This window comes from Vanessa cardui, chromosome 8 (assembly GCF_905220365.1).
Source record: "Vanessa cardui chromosome 8, ilVanCard2.1, whole genome shotgun sequence".
Classification (NCBI taxonomy): domain Eukaryota; kingdom Metazoa; phylum Arthropoda; class Insecta; order Lepidoptera; family Nymphalidae; genus Vanessa; species Vanessa cardui.
The window spans coordinates 4,010,192-4,023,202 of record NC_061130.1 but is presented as its reverse complement, the minus strand read 5'-3'; the positions used below and the strand labels follow the sequence as shown (position 1 = coordinate 4,023,202).

At 32.2% G+C, this 13,011-nt stretch overlaps 1 protein-coding gene across 1 annotated transcript in view; it reads left to right on the top strand.

Annotated features, from left to right (window-relative positions):
• Positions 1-4,229: 4,229 nt before the first annotated feature.
• The window catches only part of LOC124531760 (synaptotagmin 1), a 32,550-nt gene continuing 23,768 nt past the window's right edge, over positions 4,230-13,011 (top strand). Inside the window, exon 1 of the mRNA XM_047106275.1 lies at positions 4,230-4,356. The gene's annotated coding sequence lies outside the window, so the exon portion shown is untranslated. The remainder of the gene's footprint in view (positions 4,357-13,011) is intronic.

Below are 13,011 nucleotides of genomic sequence, written 5' to 3'. Positions count from 1 at the left end.
TTACTTTAGTAGTCGGCTGCGGCCTCGCTGGCGTTTTGGAGTGTTAGCTGCCATGCGTCAGGCAAAAAATAGCCTATGTCCTATCTTAGAGTTCAAATTTGTTTCATACCAAGGTACATCAAATTCAGTTCAGCAGTTTGGTCGTGAAAGAGCGACAGACAGACAGATAGAGTTACATTCACACTTATAATATTAAAAATATAGATTTAACTGCTCGTTTCGACTTCACTAGACTACATTAGAAATTCTGTCATACATGATTTGTGCGAAACTGTTTGTGTAAACCATTTAAATATCGCACACGACGAAAGTCCTAAAAAAGATTATTTTTTTTTATAACATTTTTCATCAATACTCTGCTTACTTACTCTGCATTGGTCGTAACATATCATACTACTTTTCCCAATTAATGTACTACATAACACTGAAAGTTTTTTCAAATCCAACCAGTAGATCAGCAGATCAGTGCCTGAAATTATCCCGTCCAAACAAAAACAAACAAATGCTTCGATTTTTCAATATTAGTATTTAATTTCGTTGAAGTACAAAACTAATTTATATATTATTTATTTTATTTAGTTCACCGTAGCCATTTTGTAACGAGATATTGTAAACAGTGCAAACTTTGTTAACGTAAGATTCAAGAGTGTTTTAATCCAATGTTTAACCGGGAGCAAGTTTAAGAAACCAAATTGAGTTCTGGTAAAAGCCGGGATCACAATTAATCTTCGCTCTTAATCTTAAAAGTATGGTTTCGTATTTATATTAAATGCTTTAAATAAAATTATTTTGTATTTATTATACTCGGGTGGAAGTATTCTTTGATGAAAATATATACTGGGACAAAATAACATTAAGTGCTTAAATGTATACAAATATGAATTAAAAATAGTTACTGTATAAATGGCAAATGTATGAAAGGGCTATGCTCGGCGTTTCTCTGAGGGATCGCATCAGAAATGAGGTGATCCGTCAAAGAACCAAAGTCATCGACATAGCCCACCGGATTAGTAAGCTGAAGTGGCAGTGGGCTGGTCATATTTGTCGCAGAACCGACAACCATTAGGGTAAACGCGTTCTAAAGTGGAGACCGTGTCTCGGCAAACGTAGTGTAGGACGTCCTCAGGCACGGTGGAGTGACGATTTACGCAAGGCGTCTGGCAGGAGCTGGGTGCGAGTAGCCGGAGAAAGACCACAGTGGCGTGCACTTGGAGAGGCCTATGTCCAACAGTATGATGATGATGATGATGATGATAATGATGATGATGATGACTGTATAAATCTCGACCGCGTGGAATGATGGTGGAATGCTAGCAGCATTTTCCCGTTGAATCGCAATTCCAATCCTCTGGGCTAAAATCGAACTAGCCTTCCTGGCACCAGTGGAGACAGTAGGCAAGGTATTATCCAATAATAGTATGTTACAGCTGATGTTAATATTATAGTTATATACGTAGCTTATTACATGATGTTATGTATTTTTGCAATCGACACCACTTGTGTATTTTTCCTTAGAGAATGTTTTAAACTAAAATTATATGTAATCTGCAGCCAGCTGAAACAGCAGCACATCAATAATATGGCAAATGGTATAATGGCAGTTCAATGTATTTTTAAGATGTAATTATGCGGACGAGAATATGATCCGGCTTCTGGTATTGTCCATTCATAGACATTTTTAACAATTACTTTATATGTTTTAGCTATTCTTTACATCATCCAATGTGAATGTCGCTACCCTGTCTCACTCACCCTTCATACAGGAATGTGGAACCAGCTTTTGCCGTCGATTTTTCCTAAACGATACGACTAGGAAACCTTCAAGAGAAGTGCATACACCTTCCTTAAAGGCCGTTACGTTGCACATCGACATCGGAATGGGCGGTGGTAGTCACTTTCCATCAGGTGAGCCTCCTACTCGTTTGCCACCTATTAATACATATAAAAATATATATATATTACTGCTTATCGGTAGAATATATGATGAGTCTGGATAGGTACCCATCTGAAAGACCTTGCAGAAAGTCCTTAAAAAAACATTAAAAAAATAGGCAAGCTTCACCAATAGACGCTCAACTAGAAAATGTCACTAAGAAATATGATAGCAAATTTTTACCATTTTATTTAATGAAATTTGAAAATTAGATGAAAAGCAAAAACATAAGATTCATTTCTCTACTTGACATTCGTTTTCTTTAACAATTTCGTCGGTATAATTCAAGAAACAATCACGAAAGCAATATATAGAATACAGTTTCGCCGTAGCTCTTGAATGGGCACTCGTAACAAAGGAATCACAAGACGCGTGTCACAATCGTTGAGGATTGATCGCTGTGATGTTTATTTCGCTCGTGGAGATCAGATTCTGTCAATAATATAACTACTCATATAGCGTATCGGGAGGGAAAATTCTAACACTTTATTTTATCCCTTTTGAAGATTTTTTTTTGTCATGGGTCTTAATTTATACAGCCTAACATAAAAACTTATTTTTGTCACGAAGTTACAAATACAGTACATTTAATACAAATACGTATTACCTACTATTGTATATAGATATTACGAGACCGTAACTGAATATTATGTATTTTGAAATCAAATTAATTATGATACGCTATTTAAAAAAAGAAATCGGCATTTTTCTGTCCCACATCTTCTCGAATCAAAGTATTTTCTTTTCCTATCTAAATAATCAATACATAATTGAAAGTTGAGTGAAGGAATTTGATTTATAGTTGGCAAAACTATAACAATGACAGCAATCTACATTGATCATGTCTTAGAAACTGAATGGTTTAATTTTTACGGCAATGCACTTGCTAGCTACCGGAGTTGTAGATGTCCACGACTGGTAGTCAGCTAGTCACTTTTCATTAGGTTTTATTCTACACGTTCCTCATTTATTATTTTAAAACGGTGGTTTATTGGTCGCTAATTTAAACTTGTCCTTATCTTTCGTATTAAATATATGTATATAATATAATAATCATATTCACAGTTATATACATCGTTCGTTTTATAGTATGAAAAAAATGATTCTACATTTTTTTATATACGAGTCTATGTTATGCCGGAGAAAAGGGTTCATTCGAAAAAGGGTAATTTATCTTAATACAACCTTGGATTCCCCATGAGAAAAAATCAAGCGAGATTCATTAAAAAAAAAAACTTAAATAATGCGATGTTATAAATGAATAATTTAAAAATAAATAAAACCTAGTTATTTAAATCCTTATTATAATCGATCATATATTTAAAAATTTAAATATTACATTCGATTTACATTATTTATATAAACTCAGCGCCATCTATCGAAACACCAGTGTAACTAAAATTAAAACCTTAACATGACACGAGGAAAGCTTCCCAATGAAAACGTTTTCCAAGTCTATAACAGAGGTCAGCAGCCAGAGTCTCGATAAGAACCACAGCCCCAACTAACAATTTCATAGATGACGCTTTAGGAATAATTTGGAATAGTTGTATAATATAGGCTCATTCAAACAATATGTTATATGACATAAATTATATTTTAATGGAAGTAAAACATTAACAATTCCTATAATACAATTTCATAATAATAGATTTACATAAAAAAAGAATATATTTTAAATATACAAATATAAAACCTTTTTAGGCCATACTATTTTTAAATGGCAGGTTGCCAACGATTATACTTAAGAGAATCTATAACATGAAGCCGTAGACTTGAAGAACAAAGCTGTACAAAAATCAATGAGATTTGGCAACACCCAGTGTCACAAGTCAACATAAAGCGACTTCAGCGCTATTTTATATTATGCAAAGCTGTAATATTATGCATTATAATACGCTTTCATGTATATCATTATACAGCCAACATTAAAAACTCATTCGTCATATATTGATAATTGTGTGCTGAATCTAACTCCTTTTTATGTTAATTAATAATCCCTTTATTAATTGAAAACAATAATAATATTATTATTAGATATTTTATGTAGAATTATATAATAAAAAAATAGATCTTTGATAGATAAATATTGTTGTTTAATTTTTTTTTTTTTTTTTGATAAATTAGTATATTATATAAAATTTAGACGTTATATTTAATAAGGTTGTCTTATAATTATATTTCTCTGATGTAAAATATTTTAATTTTAATTTTTATATTATTAATGTCTGCGTGTATCGTATTCTTTGAACAGTTCCTTATGATTCCGTTTCCATTCTGAAGCGCCACTGTTTAGTTCAAGGCGTATCCCGCGCTTAAACGGCTGTATACGATAGAGCCTCGATCACTGTTAAGGTGAATTTTGCATGATGGGATATTTAAAAAACAATACATACTTACTTTAGCTGATTTATAAAAAAAAGGTAAGATTTTTCTATTATATACACACATATTTCAATAAGAATAATTTCGTAATTTATATTTTATAAAAGAAAATATATTTTTGTGTAGACTGAATATAATTATTTCTTTGAGTATCACAATAATAAAAAAAAACACGTGAGAGATACAATAAATGCAGATTGAACGTAAACGTCTTTATATAACATCATGTTTAATTTAAGCATTTAATATAAAAACTATACTATCTAAGTAAGTACTATTAGTAAAAGCGGAATATTTTCCACGGAAGCCATTATTTGAGTATTGATTAACTTAACATCTCAGATTAGACAAGTATTTCACAAAATTTACCTAATTAATACGAAATGTTTATTTATATACCGAATTTTCACTTTGAAATATTCAAACAAAAAATATCGGAACGCGTTATCAATTATATTTCCGTCAAATTAAAATGTTTATCAGTCCAACAACAAATCTACATTAAATATTGTTCGTATATGTTAAATCCTATAATACTGTTATATTTACATTATGATTGTATTCTAAATAATATTATGGAGTCGATAATTTCACATTCATATCCAACTTTCAATCAAAATTTTTGCGCATCAAAATTGCGCAGAGACCTCACTACAAAACACGTCCATTGTTGAAAAATAATCTTAATACTAACTAAAATGTAGAATCGAATACACTGGTATATCTGTACTTAGACAAAATTACATAAATAATGTATCTTGATATGTTTAACACGTTATTTTATAGATTTTTAACCATCTGACATTTTGTAAATGTTTAACAACGCATGGCATTAAAACTGTGAAGCTTAATTTTCTCGTATGTTACAATAGAAAATAACAAACAGATTTCTTAGATTATTAAATGAAACACTCGTATCAATGAGAAAGTTTTAAGAAATAATTTGATATTAATAGGTGTTTATTTAATAAAGAAATATTGAATATTGCTATATTCAATACAATTGCTCTCTAGGTCATAGAGATAGTAGTACAGGTAGGCTGTATATTATGTCCTAATCGTGTATATATTATTATCGTATATCTCATAATTAATAAACAATTTTAGTATAACTTAAAACCACAAAAGATAAAATTATATACCACTGATTTGTAAATGAGCCGAGATGGTCCAGTGGTTATAACGCGTGCATCTTACCCGATGAATGCGGGTTCAAACTCAGGCAAACATAACTGAATTTTCATGTTCTTAATTTGTGTATATAATCTATCTCGTGTTGGAATACAGTCCAAACCTTCTCCTCATAGAGAAAGGAGGCCTTAGTCAAGCAGTAGGAAATTTACAGACTTCATAATTCAATATATAATATAACTTACTGAAGTTATTTAAATTTTGATTATATCTAGATTATCTTTCTATATTATCTATAAAGAGTATTAAGTCACTTTTTGAAACTGTCTGTAATACACTGAACAGATATTAATATCTCGGTTTTAAAAACTGTCCTTGTACGCTTTTATGGATAACTCTTAACTTTAAGAGATACAATCAACGCTTTACATAATTACAGCCTTTAAAAACACACACGGAAAAGTTCGAAATTGCATGTGCATTTCTTCTATTAATCTTCTTCAATCTTCTGTCAAAATCTACTAAAAAATGTAAGTTATTTGGGAAATCTTTTTCTCAAATTGTTATAAATATGTATTCGTATATTGTAAAACCTATAGCTAGCTAGCTTAAAGCCTACTTGCATAAAGAATATTCTGGTTTTGATTTTGACACCAATGTATAAATATATACTTAACAAATTGTTGATTATTAATGCACTCATGCCAAGGAGTGGATTAACAGTAACATGTACTTAATATATTTACGAAAATACAATTGTAACACAAATACTTTCTAATTATATTTGCGTGGTGTTATCGAAATATACGAATAAAATTATATTTATATATAACTAAACAAACGCGCAACCAAGAGATCAAGCAAATCATTTTCATGTATATAAATGAGAAAAAGAAACGGGCCATAACTTGGTCCCGAAGAGACCCGTGAATTAATGAAAGCCCAATATATTTTTTTCCATTTACGATCCTCTCAACTTGATTGTTCACACGAAATCGGTATGTTTAGTGCGGCTACTCGCCGTAAAAACGTAAGAACTAGCGCGCACTGGTGATTTTTGTCACGGTGACTTTAAAGTGTTTGTCACTGTCACACGTTTCCAAAGTGGAGTGCGCTCATTAATAGAGACAGTGACAAAACATTTTCGATATCGAAGTGTCATTTGTCACTATGGATTTCGAAGAGACGGTGGTTCTCTGTGAACTCGTGAGACTGGGCAAAAAAATACTTTAATTTTCACGTGAATATCTGAATACTCTTTCAATTTTTTATCATAAAGAACTGGTCTCTTTTCCACTTCTTCTATTAGAACATCATTATCAGTATCGTCTTCACGAATGTTTACGTTTTGAATAGATGGTGACGCCATTTGTGCGCGCCAAAGTCGGCAGTCAAAATGCAGATAGCGCAAGACTGGCGACGAGAGTGACAAATTTGTCGCTACCGAACTCAAATGTCACCCAATTGTCAAGTCGTAACGTGCGCGCAACTCCATACATATACTGGACTCGACAAAACTGACGAAACAGTCACCGTTACAAAAATCACCCGTGCGCGCTAGTTCTTACAGTGCTTAATGTTGCACGCAATCAAATGAAATAAATCAGTTATGAAATAGTATGTTAAAAATATTCAGGTATAGAAAACACGCCACTAAGAACATAATTATTAAATACGAGATTGTCATGTGATAGGTAAAAAAGTAGGAATGACTTTCCTGGAGTTCAAGTTCGCTGCACACCAAATTTCATCAAATTCGTTGCGTTGGTTTGGTAGTTGGACGGACAGAGAGACAGAGTTACTTTCACATTTATAATATTCTTTTTTTTTTGGTTGGTTGCCGAGCATATGGGCCATCAGATGATAAGTGGTCATCATCACCCATAGACAATGAAGCTGTAAGAAATATTAACTATTAATTACATCGTCAATGTGCCACCAACCTTGGGAACTGAGATGTTATGTCCCTTGTGCCTGTAGTTACACTTGCTCACTCACCCTTGAAACCGGAACACAACAATACTGCGTACTGTTGTTTAGCGGTAGAATATCTGATGAGTGGGTGGTCCCTACCCAGATGGTCTTGCACAAAGCCCTACCACCAAGTATATTAGTATAGCTTTTTATTGTTACAAGCTAAAATCATTTACAATCGTATTTACCTTTAAACAGACCGCCAGCAGAGACGTTATCTTAATGTCTAAATTTAAAATAATAATAAATTTATATATCTTAATAAATTACACATATTACACTATATAAAACTGTTTTCATGTAATATAATAAAGAAAACTAAAAAAACTGAAGTGACAGCTAATAAATGTCCCACAGCTGAGCAAAAACCTACCCTGTTTTAGTAGGTTTTGTAGTTTACTCCATTACGCTGCTCCAATGCGGGTTACACGTGGCAGATTCTCATGCACCACGTGCAGGTTTCCTCACTATGTTTTCCTTCATCATCGAAAACGAGGCGAATTATAAATACAAATTAATCACACGGATATAACAGAACTTGCCGAGCTTAAACTAAGTCAATCATTTCAGGAGGAACTAAGACATTTTGTCCCTTTTGCTTGTAGTTAAACTGGCTTATTCAACCTTTTAACCTAAATATATTTATAATACTAAGTATGACTATATCTATTATTGACGGTAGAATAAACGATAAATTAGTAGCCCATACCAGAGGGGCTTGTAAAAACCCCACCAATTAAAAATTTATATCAGAATAGTTTATAAGCACTGGCATACTACTCTTATGACTTTAACTAATTTATCTTAATACCTTGATTATACTTAGATTAGTAAGGACCGTGTTAATAAAAGGACAAATGTATCTAAAAGGTTTGTCTAAAAATATATTTTTCAAATATGGATTAAATATGAAAGGTTTTATATCATTATATTAATATTTTTAATAGCTCGATTGCGGTTTTGTATTATAACACTAAGCAAACAAAAAATTCTTAATAGTAGCTGGGATTATGGAAATTATAAATGGAAATTGAAAAGTCATTGCTTCTGTTCATATTTTCGTAATGTTATCTTCATATTTTTCCGGTCAATTGAATTATGAGAGTTTCTTAAATAATATACTTGGGCACTATTATATCCTAAGGAAGTGGCTCGTAGAAATGGTCTATGGGTAATATGTAATTATTTCTTTAAGGAAGTAATATTTGCAATACATTATAGTAAATAGTTCTTCAGAATACTGAGTAGCTATAAAACTGATTGTATGTGTAAACACATCTAAATTGAGATACAAAATATTTGTGTTCTTAAATTATTTTTGAATGTACAAAACAATTAAAAAACCACAACAATTATAAATTATCTTTTATAAGAGATTTCTGCCAGGTATCCTTGGGAATTTTGAGATTATTTACTAAAGATTGTTTATTAATTAATATAAGAACAATAATACAATATGTAAGAGTAACTAGTCAAAACAGACATTTTTTACATTTTACATTAACCGCCTGAAAATTTCACACTGCTGAGCCAATCCTACTCTACGTTTGAGATTTGGAGCATATTTCACCAAGCTATTCTAATGCGTGTTGGTAGATACACATGTGACAAAATTTCATTGAAATTAGACACATGCAGACTCACGAAAACACTTGCACTAATAAATATAAATAATTACAGTATGTTTAAAGATATTATAATGAAAACAATAGTAACAACAAATCTAAAATAAATTAACCTCCAAACTTAACGTAAATGTTTACATATGCAGGCAAAACAAATAATACAACAGATAGTCAACAAATGATTGCTCGTACGTATAATCAAGATAGCCATGTATTTCACGTAGTAGACAAATGAACAGAACAATTTAGAACTTGAATTTGCTGTTAGAACATCACCAATATGGAGTGCCGGCGTAAAGCGTGGGCGGTTTGGGCCACCACCCACGGCCTTGCGGTGCAAAGGGCCTCGCGTCCGAAATTTTAAAAAGTACAATATAACATTGGGATCAGAGTACTGTAAAAATATTATAAAACAAAAGCCTCGCAAACTGTATCTTGCCCACATTAAGATTCGATCTTGTGGCGCCACTGCCAATATGCTAGTAACTTTGGAAACTAAGCCGTTATGTTCTATGATTACCGAGACAGAAATGTATGTTTTTTTATACAAAATCAGTAGGCCTTAGTTTTTGATGCAAAGTCGCCAACAGTGCCTTTTGACATTGAAGCTGTACGAAGTATCGCCACAACAACCTTGGGAACAAAAAAGTTGTATCCCATTGTGTCTATATATATACTGATGGTGATTGTACATATGATAAGTGAGTGATTAGGTGGATGTTGGGATGCAGGCGGACTTGTACAAAACCGAACCACCGAGTTACATAATAATTTAACATAATTAGTCCTGATCTTAAATATATCGTAGTTTGCCTTATGGATTTTTGACAATTACATTTTTAATGATGGCAAAATTGGTATACAAATTTTGGCCAAAAAATTAATGTAGATTAATCAAGAACTGATTATGCTCCTAATATATAACTATTAACAAATCTCATGTAATATTTTTACAAATATAAAAAGCTTGGTTTCTCTCTATTTCTATTTTGGTACCAAGTAACTATGTTTTATACTGTGGAACCTTTATAAAAATCATTAAGTGACAATTACTAAAAACAGAAAAAATATTTTAAACATTAATATTCTTTAACTATAATTGTCCTACAATATAATTAATATTGTTAATTAAATCATAAGAATATAATAGCTTAGATATCACAGACATCCATGACAAACCAGTGCATCATCAGATAGAAAAAAGTTTATTATATTCCATTCGATTTTCTTTTTCCAGTGGAGTATTCGGAGTAGGCACAGGGTTAAAACTGCATGAAAAAATCAGCCGAATCAATAAACTGTTTCTTTTTGGAGTCTGCTATAAATGATTTGGCAGATTTTTACAGTCGTCTTGGCAATGTTTTCGCAGATGGTTTGCCTGCCTCCATAAATATGGTTCGTTTGTGCATCGTTTTGGCCCTATTTTAAAAACCTATTTAATATAGGACAACGTTACAATTATGTAACATAATACATAATTTATTTTCATTTATTCAATCTAACTCCGAGTGACTAAGAAATGAACACGTATACTATGTATATATAATACGTAGTCATTGTGAAAAAAATATGTGAAATAAAAAACAATTAGCTATTTATGAATATCATCAGACTTTAGAACAGTGCAATTTATCAAATAAATTATTTTCGTAATCAGCTTGTATTTTAGGTTAGGTATAGGTCCATAGCTTTCAATCTTCAAGTAAAATGAAAATCTACTCTCGAGAGCTGAATGCGGAAATGAAAAACAAATGAAATCGCTAGCATTATCCATAAATCGATTAAAATGTAATGGAATCTCACGTGTCCACGGGACCTAATAAACATGACGGAGAATATTTAAATATAAACGTTTATCTACTGACAAAGATATGAAAAAAGCATTAATATAAATTAAATGCAAACAGACTCAGAATTCTCATAAAGTATTTTAGGCATTTAGAAGCTAAAATTGCTTTGTCACAAAAAGTGACAAAGCAATAATTTATACGAACGTTAAATGAAATTAAACATAATTAAGTCGAAAATATTATTTTAATATTTTTCTTTTATAAATATGTGACTCAGATCTCCTCTGCCTAAATGCCCCAAGCATTCCATCCAGACTATACCAGTTTCATAAACCAAGGACTACAGATTCATTTATTTGTTTTGGTCCCAAATAATTTTATCTGGGATGATATTGGGGATAAAAGTTTGTATTGAAGATCTCATTTTAAAGTAAGAAATAAATAAATCGAAGTTTTAGCATTCGTTGATGTAAAATATATTCGTTACAGCGTTTTAAAATACAATCCCTTAAGGAGTTTACTGATAAATATTTGTAAAGGAGTTGGTCGTTCTTAATGCTAGTAATATCGAAATTTGTATTTATGTTTAAATTAAAGATAAAAATTTAATTACATTAGTAACAGCCTGTAAATTTCCCACTGCTGGACTAAGGCCTCCTCTCTCACTAAGGAGAGAGTTTGGAACATATTTCACCACACTGTTCCAATGCGGGCTGGTGGAATACACGTGTAGCAGAATTTCGATTAGATATATGCAGGTTTCCTCACGATGTTTTTCTTCACTGCCGAGCACAAGATGAATAAACACAAATTAGGTACACATATGTATTGCTTGCCTGGGTTTGAGCCCGAAATCATCGGTTAAGATGCTCGCGTTCTTATCACTGGGCCATCTCAGCTCCTATTAATATGATTACTTTACCTACAAAAAATTTACACACACATGACTCAGAAGTCTATACAAATGAACGCATGCATGCACACATTAAACTAATAATATTACTTTCATTTTTAATTAAACTAATTTTACTTGAATTATCTTTTAGTATTTTTATACAAAGCTTACTCATACGTTCCGTTAACACTCAAAAGCGAACTAATTTATATTTGGTTGTATTTTTTTGTGACAGCTTCCGAAAAAAAATGACAGCTTGTGAATCCAAAGTCTAGAACTAAATGAGATATTCCATGGAATCTGATATCTGACTAGCTGTGCCCGCGACCTTGTACGCCTTTGAATATATCAAAAAAAATATTATAGCCTAAGTTACTCCCTATTATATCAATTATCTACCAGTGAAAGGCCCGTCAAAATCGCTCCAGCCGTTCCAGAGATTATCCGGAACAAACAGACAGACAGACCGACAAAAATTGTAAAAATGTTATCTTGGTCTACGTACCGTGTATAAATACATGTGCATTGAGTAAAAAAGGGCTATTTTAATGTTACAAACAGACACGCCAATTTTATTATATGTATAGATTAATTGCAGACATGTTTTTGTTAGCAGAGCAACACAGATTACATCCCGTGACCGATGTAACATTACATTATGTTACTTGGTGGTAAGGTTTTGTGCAAGCCCGTCTGGGTAGGTACCACCCACTCATCAGTTATTCTACCGCCTAATAACAGTACTCAGTATTGTTGTATTCCGTTTTGAATGGTGAATGAGCCAGTGTAACTACAGGTACAAGGGACATAGCATCTTAGTTCCCAAGGTTGGTGGCACATTGACGATGTAAGGAATAGTTAATATTTCTTATAGCTTCATTGTCTATGGGTGATGGTGACCACTTACCATCAGGTGGCTCATATGCTCGTCCGCCAATCTAAAACATAAAAAAATAACTTACTTATACGAGTATACTCTAGTATCGACGTTATCTTCGCTACTTATCAATTCCCGAGGAGATCGCTTTCTGTCAGCGACTGAGCTTTTGCGAAAATTGAGTCTTTCAGTCATATCTCCATGTTTTGAGTACGATGGGATCTTTTCTGGAGTGTCAACTGTGATTTTTCCCAAGAGACTTATTTGATCTTTATTCCCATGAAATAAGTCTCTGGGTAGTACAGATATAATGTCATTAGTCCTAATCAAACCCCAAATCATGAACTCCCTTTAATAACCTCTGTTTTGAAATTATCGTAGATGGTGAATTCCACTGCTTA